The sequence below is a fragment of the Talpa occidentalis genome, unplaced genomic scaffold, assembly GCF_014898055.3.
Source record: "Talpa occidentalis isolate TD23 unplaced genomic scaffold, MPIMG_talOcc4v2.1 talOcc4.13, whole genome shotgun sequence".
In the NCBI taxonomy this organism is placed as follows: domain Eukaryota; kingdom Metazoa; phylum Chordata; class Mammalia; order Eulipotyphla; family Talpidae; genus Talpa; species Talpa occidentalis.
The window spans coordinates 45,236,715-45,253,543 of NW_023601322.1; the positions used below are offsets into that span (position 1 = coordinate 45,236,715).

General features: G+C 37.0%; 1 long non-coding RNA gene across 1 annotated transcript; it reads right to left on the reverse strand.

The window, feature by feature from the left end:
* Nucleotides 1-466: 466 nt before the first annotated feature.
* LOC119243821 (uncharacterized) lies at nt 467-16,169 on the reverse strand. Its single transcript, XR_005124839.2, has 3 exons — nt 15,980-16,169; nt 3,533-3,678; nt 467-566 (listed from the first exon to the last, which is right to left on the reverse strand). It is a non-coding gene; the product is annotated as an uncharacterized LOC119243821 (long non-coding RNA).
* Between the last annotated feature and the right edge of the window lie 660 nt (nt 16,170-16,829).

Genomic DNA, 16,829 nt, shown 5'->3' on the forward strand with positions numbered 1-16,829 from the left:
ATAGGAAGCGAGATAGTAACCAAGTTGGACTTGATGCCCTGACTTTCTTGCTGTGATGCTGAATTATCAAACTGGGCACTCTTACTATAGAGATACTTGACAAGGTATTAGATGATTGGAAGGCATGCACACACACACCCTAATAGAACAAAATATTTTACTTAGAGGCTTGGGATAATTTTTCATAACAAAAAAAAAAATGAACATGGATACACTAAGAAATGTTGATTATTTTCACTAGAGCCTCCAAAGAAAATACCAAAGGCAGATTAGGGTTACAACCCTCAGACTTTACCACATCCCCATCCATTCCTGCTAATATTTATTTACTCTATTCTGTCTCTAGAAATTTAAATAAATAGATAAGTTTGAAACCCATTCTAGAATATTCCCACTGTTCCCATTATTAGCAACTCACATTGGCTCCACTCAGGACCTGATTCTTCCCAGTCCATACTTACTTTAAAAGCATTATTCAACCAGGGCCTCCCCTGGTGGCGCAGCGGTTGAGCACTGGGCTGCAAGGCTGCCCGCAGCCTCTACAGTGCTGGTTCCTTCCCTGGCCACTGGCGAGGATCCCACCAAAAAAAAAAAAAAAAAAAAAAAAAAGGCATTATTCAACCAAATAAAATTTCAAATAAGTTTAGCATCTCTAAGCACATTTGAAATAGATTGCAAAGAAACATTTTCATTATGAAGCATTAAACCATAATTGTTTCCAAATGTCTAGACTTGTAGGTTTCAAGTAATATAAAAATGAAATGCTAGAATCTCTTTTCTTTTCCTAAGAACTGCTCGAAGTCACTGAATTGGGCCTAAGATAGGGTATAGACGTGAAGTAAAGCAGCAATAAGATAAGGAATGTGAAAATATGGTACAAAGAAATATAAAAATAGAAATACTGAATGAGGTAGAAGACATTGAAAACCTAATCTTGTACTCTCCAATCTGTAAGAGCTGTTAAAAAAATATACAGAGAGGGAAAGAGCACGAATTGAAAAGAAATGAAGATAGAAGATGAAACAAAGGGAAAGGAAGAATAAAAATAATGACTAATACATTAGAAAAAGAAATGGGAAATATTAAAGTATTTTTGCATGCTTAAATAGTATAGGACAATGTCTCTGTCAGTTTGCATTTTATGAATTTGTTCACGAGTCCTTTGAGATGCTTCAAGAGGGATGCTATAACAACTATGTTTTTTGAAAGGGAACATCAGCAGAACCTCCTTACTTGAAAAAGTACATTAGAACAGTTAAAATTTTATAATTTTTTTCCTTTAAAATATCTAATTTTGCTTGAAGAACTTTTGTCCATTTTTGGACCAAAATGTTCTCCCAAATTGCCAAAAAATGTTGATGACAGAAGAGGGAGAATCAATGTTAAGGACAACATTCACCTTAAAGCCACGTCGGCTAGTTTTTAATAAGAAGCATAAAATGTTCAACTCACCTAACATTCAATTCACCTTCAAAACTGTAAACAGACAAAATGAAACTTTATAAATTCTGAATGCATAAATCTATCCATTTATGGACGTCACATGAAGTCAGCTTCAAAAGAGAAAAATCAAAGAGTGGAAGAAAAGAGATAAAGATAGAATAAAAAGAAATAGGAGAGGAATATTAGTGGAAGAGAGGCAGGAACAGGAAACAGAACTAACTTCAAGATCATATAAAGGCAGAAGGGTACAAAAAGCAAAAAAAGTGGCATATTGAGAAAAGCAAGAGATTTTTAAAAACAAGAGGAGAAAAAAAAAAAAAAAAGAATGACAAACTTTCTTAAGTGTCATGACAGCCCACACTAAGAAACCGAGTGTTCTTATATCCTGTTCGTCTGGGCTGTATGTTTAAGAATGAATTTACTCTCTACCTTTGGAAACGCTTACTAATTTAAACACTAATTCAAAGCATTTCATCTCTTTTAAAGGGCTCAGTTCAGAATTGGGAGAGTTATGGTGTTATTTTTTAGACCATGGTAGATGTAATAAGCAATCAAAATTTATTGGTTAATTTTTAAACTTATTTTGAAAAATCACATCTAAAACATAAAAGATATTCTTTGCAACCCAAGATAGACAAAGATTTCCTAGATAAAACACAAATCATAAAAGAAAATAATTGATAAATTGTGGTTCAAAGTTAAAATTTTCTTCTATGTATCTGAAAAACACTGTTAAGAAAATAAAAATGCAAGTTATAGACTTGGATAAAATATTCACACTATGTATATCTGACATACATTTATAATTCTTGCAACTCAAGAAGACAACAACCCAACTAATACTTGCCAAAATATTTATATACCAACCGTGTTAGAATTATAGTACATGATAATATTGCCATAACATTATAAGCAATTATGACTTCTTAGCATTATTGGCCATCAGAGAAATATAAATTAAAATCACAGTGAGAAATTATTACATACCCAGTAAAATGGGGAAAATTAAGAGAACTGACAATGCAAAGTGTTACTGAGACATGAAGAAACTAGAACTCTCATACATCACTCATAGGAATATAAAATTTTACAATCATATTGAAAACAGTTTGATAGTTTCTTAAAACATTAAACGTACATTTACCCTACAATCCATACATTCCAATAATAGGTGGTTACCCAAGAGAAGTGAAAAATGTGTCCACACAAAGACTTATACATGAATATGAATAGAAGCTTTACTCATCACAGCCAGAAAGTGAAAACAACCTCAAAGCCCATTAACATTATATGGCTATATAAACTGTGACACATAGAGCTAACAACTTGGATCAGTCTCAGAAACATGCTGAACATCAGAAGCCAGATACAACAGAGGCACACTGTTTGATTCCATTTATATAAAATTCTAGAAAAGGCTAAAGAAGTTGTAGTGACAGAAAGCAGAGTAATAGTTGCCAGGGTTTGGAGATGTGGAGAAGTAGATTGCGCTTGACTGAAAAGGTACAGGAGAGGACAAACATTTCTTTTCACCCTTCATGATTCTTTTGACTGGTAAAATAATAAATTAACATCAATCAGATTAACAGAAGAAAAACAAATTTAAATACCTATGTATGGGGATCCCACTATAATATAAAAAGTCTAAAGACATTCAGACAAAATAAGGTATATATGCCATTTGGGACTAAGGGAAGGGGGTCAGAGGTCTGGAATCTCAAGGGAAAGAGGAAAGAACTCACATGAGGAGGATGGGGTGACTCATGATGACCAGATGCTCTGTAATTACATGTTTTCCAGCTGTATAGTTAGGTTTGCCTGATGGAGAGGTTATTTCTGGTAAAAGTCCTAATTCTGGGTAAGACCCCCAATTTTCATTCTTTTAGGTGGTTAAGGTAGTGATAAGCTTTCTCATGAGTCTGCAGAGCCTTAAATGACCACAACTCAAAATAACCTACATGTCAAATGACACATTGCAGAAAGGCCTATCATTCAATATCTTATTATATACTAAGAACAGTGTTAGATACTAAAGATTCAAAGACCTAAAAGAGAGGTATCCTCTCCAGTAGAAAAGGTTGAAACTTACCTGTTTTATTATCACAGTATTCACATCTAAGCATGGACTTATCTGTACAGCAGTCATTCAATAAATGCATGTTGAATGATGATACCAAGTTGTATGTAAATTCTTTGTCTGAATTTATTTTAATGAATTCTGTGATTGTTCTCATTCTAAAGACAGGAAAATGAGGCACAGAGAAATTAAATAATTTTGCAAAGGTCACACAGCCTGTGAATAGTATAGCCAAAATTTAAACTCAAGTAAGAAAGATTAAAAAACAAAGCAGGACTGAATATAGAGTTGTTCTCTTCTCTCCTGAATATCATTTTCTTTTTTTTTTTTTAACAGAGGCATGTTTTATTTATTTATTTATTTGTTTGTTTGTTTTGTTTATACATGCACTGGGTACAGTCAGAAGCGCGGGAGGGTGAGAGAATTCACCAGAGCCAGAGCGGGGAGCAGAGCAGGCAGAAGGACCGAAGTACACTGCTGAGGGGAGCAGCGGGCGGCAGGAGAGGTCTGCGCGCCATGTGGGACCCTCCTCCGGTGGCCGGGGAGCAGCCGGGGATCGAACGGGCGCCGCAGAGGCCGCGGGCAGCTTCGCAACCCAGCGCTCAACAGCTGCGCCACCGGGGAGGCCCTCATTTTCTCTTTTTACAAACACAGAGGGCAATGGCCTGGACCTCAGTAACCCTGTGATACTAGAAGGAAAATGACCAATGAACCCATCTTCAAGCTATAACACGAGGATATGAGTCAAAAAGTTTCTACTTAATTTCAGGTGAGTTAATGGATAGGGATCCATTTCCATTCCATTCCATCCACACAACATCCAACAAATAAAAGTATTTGTTGACAACATAGTATAGGTTTAAAATATCAACTGGTTAAGTCTCATCACTATGAAGCTATGGGCAGCCACTGCAGTACAAGTTTGATCCTCTGACCAGGAGCTAACCCACATGGCATGGAAGACCTCTCCTGTCTTGCCTGCTGCTCCCCTCACAGTATATTCCAGTAGATCTGTCTGCTCTGTTCCCCACTCTGTCTCTCATGATTCCTCTCACCACCACCACCTCCACACCTCTGGCCTATACCCCAGCTTTTGTATGCATAAATAAATAAAATAAATCATTATATACATATATATCTCTCCTGGAGTCAACATGGCAACAAACTATATGGGATAAGAGTGATCCAGGGATATGCTGGCATAGATAAAAAACAAACCATTGAATAATCTTTATTTTTTAATCACCATACTGCAATAGATATCCACATTCCTACCCCCAACCTCAGACCTTCCTGAGGTGGTGGATGTAGGGGATCTTAGACTTACTTTACTCAAAACTGACTTTGTCATCTTTCCTCCCATTGTAACATTCTCCACTATTCTCACCCTCTTAGTTGGTGGCAGCACTTTTATCTATATTACAATTCTGCAAGTGACCCTTATCTTGACTGATTTTATTTTCTAAATATTTGTTAAATTTACCAGCTACTGGGCCTCCCTGGTGGCACAAGGGGTTATGCACAGCACTGTGAAGCTATCCGCAGCCACTGCAGCACAAGTTCAATCCCTGGCTGACCAGGGAGCTACCCACATGGTGCAGCAGACCTCTCCTGACTTGCCCGCTGCTCCTCTCAGCAATATATCTCAGTCACTGCCTGCTCTGCTCCCCACTCTGTCTCTGGTGAATCTTCACACACACCCCCACACACCCCCACACACCTCTGGCCTGTACCCCAGATCTTGTATGCATACATAAATCTTAAAAAAAAATTGCCAGCTACTTTCCATTCTTTTCTTTTTTTTTTTTTTTTAGGGGGGGGTCTCCCTTTTTTTTTTTTTTTTTAAATGGAGGCATGTTTTTATTTATTTCTTTCTTTGTTTGTTTGTTTGTTTTGTTTATACATGCACTGGGTACAGTCAGAAGCGCGGGAGGGTGAGAGAATTCCGAGAGCCAGAGCGGGGAGCAGAACAGGCAGAAGGACCGAAGTACACTGCTGAGGGGAGCAGCCGGCGGCAGGAGAGGTCTGCGCGCCATGTGGGACCCTCCTCTGGTGGCCGGGGAGCAGCCGGGGATCAAACCAGCGCCGCAGAGGCCGCGGGCAGCTTCACAACCCAGCGCTCAACCGCTGCGCCACCGGGGAGGCCCTACTTTCCATTCTTTTCAGACTTGCCTAATTTAAACCCTCATTATTCCTCACCTGGACTGTTGGAATAGCATGGTAACTGGTCTCCTGCTCTTATTTTTTCATACTCATCTGTGTAAATATATTTGCCTCTTTCCCAACAATTCCAGTCTGCATTCAGAATTTGAAAGCAGCAGTCGAGCATAAGCAATGGCATAACTGTGTTTTAATAAAACTTATCTACAATAACAGGTGAGGGCCATATTGGCCCTTGGTTTACAACAGTTACCAGAGTTATCTGTAGAAAATGCTGCACTTACCATGCAGCTATGTCACTTCCCATCAAAGAAAAACTGTTGATAATGTACATTGTCTATAAGACAAAAGATCCAAGTTTCTAAATATGACCTAAAAGTGTGATGTGGACCCTACCTACTAACTTTTAATCTCTACAAACCTTGCACTTCATGCTTATGCAACACTGAACTATATCTAGTTCCCTGCACACAGATGCTCCCTGATGTTCCTAGTCTTCTATCTTTATCCATGCTCATGTTCATCCCTCTGCTCAGAACGACCTATTGACATTTCCTCTTCACTGAATGGCTAATTACTATTTTTTTTTCTAACAAATCCCAAACCTTTTTCTGAAAGCTTCCTGCTCTATGCAGGACAAGGTGCTCTCCCATGATCCAGATAATCCCTCGTTTACCATTCTGTTAGTACTATAATACATGGCATTGTGATTATCTGTTTTTCTCCCTTATAAGCCATCACACACTGATTCCCTCCATGGGAGGTTTCCAATGCTTTATTCATCCTTCAGTCCAACCACACAGCACCTTTCTCAGCACTTGGTAGAGACCATAACTATTTTTAAATGTGCATTAAATAAGTGAATATTTGAATTGAGTGCACTGAACTAATTTGATTTTTTAAGCTTATATAAATAAAACAAGCTTATTAATACTAGTCTCTGTGTACATATATTTTGTTATATTTAAATATATTAATGTGGGCATATATGTGTATATATAAATAGAAGTCACATATGTATATACATTTTTACAATTTTATCATTGAAAATTTCAAACATATACAGAAATAGAAAGGATAATATAACCCCCCATACCTTTACCCAAGTGACATATATTTACATATATTAACCCAAGTGTCACATATTAGACTGGGGAAAGAACCCTGTCAATAATAGCAACAGAATGTGCTTCCTGTCTGTACCATCTTCAGTAACAGATATAGAAGAGAGTCTGATCTCCACTTAAAATGGGCTCAGACTAAGTCTGAAATCAGGTAAAATCTTAGCTCTCTCAACAACCACTAGAATCTTATGGAACTTAGATAAATTTGGTTACATTAGCACTCTGACACCTAGGTGTTTAAAACAAAAGTCTATGTCCAAGGACATAGCAGCCGAAAGAGAAAATTATGTTCATTCTTCCTTTTCACCCTGAGCCCTGAGTCCTAGTAATAGACTTTACTCTCCAGAAGAGCTCTTATGTCTGGTTGGGTCCTTGACACAGGAATGAGTTGGCTAGCCCAGTCTGGGAACTGGCGCAGGTCTAAGCAATCAACGCCAAGATCAGATGTAATAAGATGATATTTTAATCTATGTCTGCCTGGTTCCTTTGTCTTATCTCAAAATTCTATCAAGAAAGATCAAGCTCATTAAGGACTTCATGTCCTTTAGATCTCAACTTAAGTGCTCTTTCTTCAGGGACCATGCTGCCTCAATGCCAATTTTCTTGTATGACACTTGCCCATGTTATTAGAGCATGAGATTCAGAATAACAGCAACTATATCTGTTCTTTTTCAGTGTTGTGTCCCTAATGCCTAGAATAATCCTGATATGTCACCTGTTATCATAAATATTGTCATTGATTAGACTTTACATTAATTAGTAAGAAATAAACATCTATTGTATTATGACACCAAGATTTTGGGGTTTATCTAGAAACTACGGTTAACTTAATGGGTAATTTGGTAGTGGGTACACCATGATAGGAGGAATGGAGGGATTCCTAATGTTACCTCAAAAAAATTTAATTAAAATAAACCCTAAAAAAATGGTGATGCTATTAGCCATGATAGAGATATAGAAGCAAAATTTGATACAGCTGTAAAAATGAAGACTTCCATTTAGCCATATCTACTTTGAGATTCTTCTAACATATCCAAACAGCTAGGACTAGTAGACCAGAGATCAGAAGAAAGCTAGAGGCAAATGTAAGGAAATTTAGGAATACAAGTGATTAAAGCCAGTATCCAGACTGAAATAACAGAGAGAGAATATAGAGGAAGAAAAGATAAAGTTCTAATTTGGGGAAATATCAACATTTAAGGGAAAGCAGAAAAAGAGGGGGAGGTCAGAAGAAAATATTTTCTCAACATTTTTCATGATTGTTATTTTCTGTAATAAATCAAAATATTTTCACAATAAATCAATCCTAAAATTCTGTCTATTAAAGAAATACTTAAACTTGACAGTTACATAAGCCATATTATTGCCTCTACTATTAAAACCTTGAATTCAATGAATTCCTTAATGTTTTGCTTTTCACAATGAAAACTAAATTTCAATAAACTATCCCTTGCCTAAAATACAAAAATTCAAGTAAATATTGTACAAAACTCACAATCCAACATGTGGCCCCTGATGAATTCCATTACACATTCTATCATCTCTTTGATAAAGAATTATTACCTATATCATTTACTTTCTAACGTTTAATCCTTTCTGTATGCTTTCACATTTAATCCTTTCCATATGCTTACTCACACATTATTCATGCGACACCACTAAGTAATCTGTAAAGTTAGTAAATACAGATGGGGATCCAGACACATTGACAAATGACCAAAAGGGACCATTGCCTTACTATGGGTCCCACATGAAAACAAAGCCCATTCCAGGAGATAGAAGAAATGTCTACCAGGGACACCTGCAAGAAAAATATACCCACTTAAAAATGCTATTTCAATCCCCTAGGTTATCCATTCATCAGGTCCCTATAGTTTACAGATCTCACTGTCTTTTTAATGTTACATCAGGGGACCTCTTGTTTCCTGATTCACAGTTTGAGTTGCTATAAATGATCCCCCAAAGAGAGTGAACATTTAAGAAAGGGTACATCTTGGACAACAAAAACAACTATTTATGTGATAGTTACAATATCCTTTGTCATAATTGCTCTTAGTAGTTTCAAATATATTCTGAATAACAAACTCCTCACAGATATGCACTTACTTGCCTAAAGGAAATAATCATTTTGAAATATTCCTGATTTAACTTGTTTTCTGAAAGAATCTAAAAGAGTCAAAAAAAAAAAAAAAAAAACAACAAAAACCACTCAGGTGAGTGCTCAGAAATGTCCACTAAGCATTCTCTTCCAATATCTTCAGGTATTCCAAATTAATCAAATGTCAACACAGTTGATTTTGTGTATCAACTTGGTAAGACTTTGGTGACTAAAGAGTAGTTTACATGTTGCTGAAAAAATATTTTTTGGATGTGATAAAAATATTCAGTTGACTTTAAGTAGAGCAGATTACTCTCCAAGATTGGGTAAGTCTCACTCAGAGTAAGGCCTTACAAACAATGTCAGAAATTTCCCAAAGAAAGAACTATGTTTCCAGGTTGCAACTAGAGATTCTGCATGAACTTTTAGCCTTCAGATTCAGAGCAGCAATGTCAAATCTAACCTTTACCTGTGGTCTGCCAGCTTACCTCACCAGTGCTGATAACTGCAAAATCATCCACCACCCCCCCACCTTAATAAATTTCATAAATTGAACATTCTCTACAAAAACGTGTCACTGTCCAAAGCAGTGTGCAGTGTCATTCAATGCATTTGCTCTTACTCCTCTAAAATATCTGGAAGTAGAGAACCAGGACAAACAAAAAATTGTGATCCTAGTTTTTATTTGTTATAAGGATTGTGTTGTTTTTGTTTTTTGCTTTTTTGAGTAGGAGTCACTTGAAAGATACATGTTTGGTTGGTTGATGAAGACTTAGAAATGAATAAAATAAGAATGTATTAGTCTCCAGAGAAAGAGAACTGTCTTTATGATCTCATTTAATTTTAATTAGCTCCCTAAAGGCCTTATTTTCAACTACAGTCATACTGAGGTTTAGGGCTTCAACATATGAATTTGGAGGGAAAGGACACAATTCAGTCCATAACTAACTTAAAGGAACTGGAAAACTACAAGCAAATTAAGCCACAAGCTAGCAGATTTAAGGAAATAAGGAAGATTAGCACATAGAGAATCAAATCAAATATTTGTTTTAGAAAGAAAATCAATAAAATAGACAAACTTTAGCTAGACTAAGTAAAAAAAAAAAAAAAAAGAAATGGGACCTCCCTAGTGGCTCAAACGCAACATATGACGCTATTGCAGCCTGCAGCATGAGTTCAATCCCTGGCCAGGGAGCTACCCACATGGTGCAGCAGACCTCTCCTGACTTGCTCACTGCTCCCCTCGGCAGTGTTTTTCAGTCAATCTGCCAGTTCTGTTCCCCATTCTGTCTCTGGTGAAATGTCTCACCCCCACACCTCTGGCCTGTACCCCAGTTCTTGTATGCATAAATAAATCTTAAAAAAGTGAAAGGATGCAATAACTAAAATCAGAAATTAAAATGGAGATATTACAACCAATTTTACAGAAATAAAAAGAATAATAAAAAATTAAAAATACTTTTGTCTACCAATAATTAGATAACATAGATGAAATGGAAAAATTCCTAGAAACACACAAATTACCAAAACTGAGATGAAACAGAAATGTGAACAAACTTGAAACAAGAAAGTATATCAGCGATAAAAGACAAAAACAAACAACTTTCAGAACCAGATGGATTCACAAGTGACTTCTACCAAACATTTAAAGTATTAATACTAACTCTTCTCAAACTCTTCTAAAATATAAACAGTAGAAAACATTTCTTAACTCATTCTATGAGGCTAATTTCACCTTAAAACCAAAGACACTTCAAGGAAAAAAAAAAAAAACTACATACCAGTGTTCCTTATATAAAATTCCTCAGCAAAATACTATCAAACCAAATCCTGCATAGTAAAAGTATTAGATAACATGACTAACATGACCCAGTGGATTTTATCCCAAGAATGCATGAAGGGTTCAATATATAAAAATATTAATAGAAGAAGAAAAAAACACATGGCCATCTTAATTGATAGAGAAAAATAATTTGACAAAAATTCAACATTATTTTTCATGAACAAGAACACCCAATAATCTAGGAATAGAAGGAAATGTCCTCAAGCTGATAAAGGGCATATTTGAAAAACCCACAGCTATCACCATAATTAGTAGTGAAAGGCTAAAGTTTTCATTCCAAAACTAGAACAAGACAAGGATGCTCACCTGTATATTTCTTTAGCACTGCAGGTAAGAAAATTAGAACAAAAAATATGCAATTAAAAGGCATACAAATTGAAAAGAAGTAGAACTGTATTCTCAGATGATATGACCCTTTATGTAGAAAACTCTAAAGAAGCCACTGGAAAAAAAATTAAAATTAAAATTAAAAAAAGCCTACAGTGGTTAATCAATTTGGCCATAGAGATAGACATATAGATCAATTCTATTGAATTGAGACTACAGAAATAAACCTATATATCTACAGCCAATTGGTTTCCTACAAGCATGCCAAGACCACTAATAAAGAATCGTATCTACACAGAAACATCAATTCCAAAGAGCACCTGCACCCCTATATTTCTAGCAGCACTATTTACAATAGCTAAGCTTTGGAAACAACCCAAATGCCCAAAAATAGATGACTGGATCAAGAAGATGTGGTACATATACACCATGGAATATTACTCAGCATTCAAAAAAGATAAACACATGCAATTTGCAGCAACATGGATGGAGCTGGAAGGGATCATGCTCAGCAAAATAAGCCAGAAAGAAAAATAAAAATACCAGATGGTCTCACTCATAGCAGGAATCTAGAAAACTTAAATAAGGGACCAGGAAAAAGAATAACTATAAGAAAGAAAATATCAAAATCAACAAACAACTATGAACCAGAGATACTCTATGGGTGGTGGGGGTGCAGGGAGGGGAGGGATTGGGGTCAAAATAAGGGGGTTGTAATTGTATGGGGAATATAAAAATAAAATTTAAATTAAAAAAAGAAATAATATGATGGAGTAGATCAAGATATTCATAGTTTAAGAAAAAGGTATATAAATAATTATATCTGTAATTATAATCCAGAAATATGAAGGCAGTAATAGTCATAAGATATTATGGATTGAAAAGAGAGCAACTCTGTTATCCCAACTTGTTTCTATGTGATCTTTTTGTATTTTTTTAAAATTTATAAACAAGAATTGATTTCTAATATTAAAAAAATAATAATAGTAAAAAAAAAGAATTGTTTCTCCAACAAATGATGGTGAGACAACTGGATATCCATATGTGAATGTAAGTTGGACCCCTTACCTAATACCAGAAACAAAAATTAATTTGAAATGTATAAACAACCTTTGTACAAAGGCTAAAACCATAAACCTTTTCAAAAAAAAAAAACATAAAGCTAAGTTTTGTGAGACTAGATTGGCTATGGATTCTTTGATATGATACCAAAAGCACAAACAACAACAACAAAATAGATAAACTGGACTCACTTAAAAAAAAGTTTATCCATCAAATAATAGTGCCATGAAAGTGAAAGGGCAATTTACAGAATGGGGGAAAATATATGATTAGCAAAACTGACAAGGGTCCAATATCAAGAATGTATAAACAACTCTCACAACTCAACCATTAAAGGAAAAACCAATTTAAAAATGGGCAAAAAATTTAAAGACAGATCTCCAAAGATGTATAAATTGCTAGCAAGTATATAACATGAAAAGATGCTCAACATCATTAATGGTTAGGGAAATGCTCATCTAAAGTACAATGATGTGGGGCCTCCCTGGTGGTGCAATGGTTAGTTAAACACAGCACTGTCCACAGCCTCTGCAGAATGAGTTCTATCCCCGGCTCGGCCAGAGGGCTACCCACATGGTGCAGCAGATCCCTCCTGTCTCACCCGCTGCTCCCCTCAGCAATGTATTTCAGTCAGTCTGCCTGTTCTGCTCTTCACTGTCTCTGGTGAATCCTCTCGCCACCCCCCCATACCTCTGGCCTGTATCTCAGTTCCTGTATGCATAAATAAATAAATCTTAAAAAAAAAAAAAGTACAATGATGTACCACTCAACACCCACTAGATAGCTACACCTTTTTGTTAAATAATAAGTGTTGATGATAGGTGGGGTAAATGGAACACTTGTACTTTACTCAAAAAGTTGAACATACATGTGTCATAAACTCAGAAATTTAACTTGTAGTAGATGCCCAAAGAACTCGAAATAAGTAGTCACACAAGTACATACAAGTTCAAAGCAGCACTATTTATAGTGGCCAAAAGGTGGAAACAACCTAAATGTCTATCACCATAACAACTGAATAAACAAACTGTATATACTTACAAGAAAACATGTATCACTCATAAAAAGGAGTAAGTAGTGATACGTGGTACAATGTGAGAAACTACAAAACATATGCTAAGAGAAAGAAGCCAGAATTTTTAAAAAGGTCATATACTGTATGATTCTATTTATAGAAAATAACCAGAATAAGAAGATTTCTACAGACAAAACTCAAACTGGTGTCACCAGGGCATCTGGTGGGATGGAGGAACTGCCTCATGTGTACAGACTTTCCTTTGGGGGTGATAAAAATGCACAACATTGCTACTGCACTAAATAGTACTGAATTTTTCATTTTCAAATGGTTACTGTTATTTTATGAAAATTTCATCTTCAATTTTAAAAAATCATGCACAACAGAGAGCCTTGAAATAACATCCTTTAGCTTCCAGAAGGATTACCCAAATGTTAAATTCCTCAAGACAGTAAATTTCTCCTGAGGACTTTAAAACAAGATAACAAAAGCTATTTAACATTTTTGAATCATTACAGTGTACCAAGCATTATGTTAAAAGATTTAAGTACATTATCTTCTTTAAACTTAATGAATGTCATCATTACCTTCATTTTAAAGAGAGACTAAAGTATGGAGAGGTTAAATTGTTGAAATTCCTACACAGGGAAGGTGAATGGACCTCAGATGAGAATTCAGCTACTAAATATGCTTTAATTTAGCAACAAAATTAAACATTTACATGCTCAAATTAGTAATCAAGGAAATGTCATTTAAAATAACCAATTAGATAAATTTTATTCCTACTACACTGGTAAACTTAAGAGGTCTAAAAATGCCAAGTGTTGGTGAAAATCTAAATCGTTACAACCATTTTAGAAAAATGTACAGTTATCAGCTAATACTATTTTTCATCACACATAACACTTAATTACAGACATCCCTGAAATTTTTTTGACTAAGTAAATGAGTGAAACACAGTGAGTCTCAACCATAACAGGGTAGATCCATATAAAAAGAAAAAAAAAAAAAAAAAACTTAAGGCTAAAAAAAAAAAACAACAAACTTTAAGAAATAAAACCAAGTGTGCTGCTGATTCTGTGTTTGTGTCCCCAACTGATTAGACTCCTGTAGACATGTTCTTTTAAAACGCTAAGCCGTTTCCAGACTCTGAAACTCTAAGTGACGTCATGATACTATCTGTAGCTGAAGAGTAATCCTATAAAGTATAAAGTATACTGACTCCATAAATGGTTTTCCTTTTTTAGCTAAATTGAATACAACCATGTATTGTCTTCCTCAACAACGAAGAATAATTTCGAGATATAAAATAACACTACTGTTTATTCTGAGTTAAACTATTCATCTTTGTTGTTTCCAGAATTCCTTTAGATTACTAATATGTCACAAATCAAAAGTATTTCTTTTATATTTCTTTAATTTTTTTCTTTCATTTTAATTTTTTAAATTATAATAAAATTAAGCCATTCAAGAATCCAGAGATAGGGCCTCCCTGGTGGCTCAAGGGGTTAAGCACCACCCTACGAAGGAATCCACAGCCTCTGCAGCATGAGTTCAATCTCTGGCGACCAGAGAGAAACCCATATGGAGAGGCAGACCTCTCCTGTCTTGCCTGCTGCTCTCCTCAGCAGTGTATTTCAGCCAGTCTGCCTGCTCTGTTCCCTGCTCTGTCTCTGACGGATCCTCTGACCTCCCCCCACCTCATCTCTGGCCTGCACCCCAACTCTTGTATTCATAAATAAATAAATCTTTTCAAAAAATCCAGAGATATATAAAGTAATTATTTTCCATAATAAATCCATATAAAATAGAAATTTTTACCACCCAAAGGCCAATTTTTTGGCGCCCTTTTTACTTTCTCAAGGTTCATATATCTTTAATTACTGATATCAAATAGCTTAATTATTTTGCTTTTCAAAATGTCTAACACAATTTATGACTTGTCATTTCATTAGGAAATATATTTATATAAATACAATATTGCATTAATGTACTTATTACTACAAAAGTCTCCAACCATAAAATCCAAGTAAATCAATAAAAAGCCAAAATCAAAACCTACCATACCCATGTAAATTGACGAATGGAAACTTCTAGCAGAAAGTACTAGTTCATATCTCTAAAAGTTAAAAAAAAATTATGTTCCTTGCAGAAAAGTGACTACTCATCAAAGTGTGTTATTGAGTTTCCTAGTCCATGAATATGGACTATCCCCTACACATCAGTACTCCCTACCGAAATCTTCTAACCTCATTTTTATCTTAGATGGCTCTGGCACCAGAGGATACATGGTGTCCATCTCTGCAGTGCCTCAAGTCTGGATACTGGAAAATACCTGGAGTCCTCTTGGTAGAATTCCACTCAGTAAGGCAACCTGCAAGTAGTATGTGTACATAACAAAATTCTGGTTGCACACACACACGGCTGAAGCCAATAGCTGGTATATGGCACAGTTGAAAAAAATGAGACTAGTTGAGTGGTAAGATTAGAGCAGACCTGTATGGCAAACTAGCTGCAGAGCTCGCAGCCAGGGTATGTAAATTGTAACTGATCATATGTTGTGCGCACCCCCATTAATATAATATAAATGGCATCACTCTAGACATGGTCTTTCCCTATGAACCTTGCCACCACCGGAGTGTAAGTTCATCTTCAAAAGTTCTGGCACCTAGGAAGCATTATCTCCCTTTCCGATCAACTTGGTAGCCGAGTAAGCTTGATTATTCTGGGAACCGTCTCCTGTTCGCTGGGGGCACGGGGGCGGAAAGAGTCCGTGGGGTTGTGTGCGATGCCTAATACCCAAGAGGAACTTCATGAAAAACAGCTGTACCTCGTCTGCTCGGGTTGGAAGCCCCAGCGGATAGTCTAATGTGGAGGCACATACGGATTCATTTGAATTGCCCCCTCGTAGCTGTGAGAACTTGAGCAAAACATGTGAACACACTCAGTGAAGAGGGGGACCACCGGGAACCGTGGGACGTGGGGGGGGCCCCGCCGGTGGTCTCGCGCGCGCGCGTCACTGCCAGCCGACGCGCTCCTTTAAGCGCCAGGGGCCCGCCCCGCGGAGGAAACTCCCGGAAGTCGCTGTGCGCAGCCACGAAGTCAGATTCCTCCGCCGCGCGCGGCGATCGGTTTTCCGCCTTCGGTCGCGCTCACCGCAGATCCCCTCCTCGCGCTTCCTTCCCGCAGTTTCCTGGACTCCCGCTTCTCTGGCGGGCGACGCGATCGGGAGGCCCTGCCCACCGGCCGCCGCCTAATCCGGACCTTACTTCCGATTCGGCGGCGCCGCCGGGACCCCACCCTGATGCCCACACGCACTTCCGGCGACGCTTCCAGGGTGGGGCTGCGGGCAGGGGCAGCGGACGCGCTGCGGGTTTCGGCTCTGGAGCTGCTGACCCAGAACCAGCCCCTGCGCTGGAGGGACGAGCTGCGGCTGCTGTCCGAAGCCAATTTACCCCTCTGGCCTTCTCGGTGAATTTTCTCCAAATTCTTAAGAGCGTTTCCGCCCGATTTCCGAGCTTTTTTTTTTTTTTTAATTTTTTTAAATTTTATATATTTTTTACATCACCCTTCCTCTTTGCACAATGTATGCATTTTCATCTTGGTTATATTCCCCACGCAGTTCCCACCCTCCTTAATTTGACCCTAATCCCTCTTCTCCTCCCCCCCTTATAGTTGTT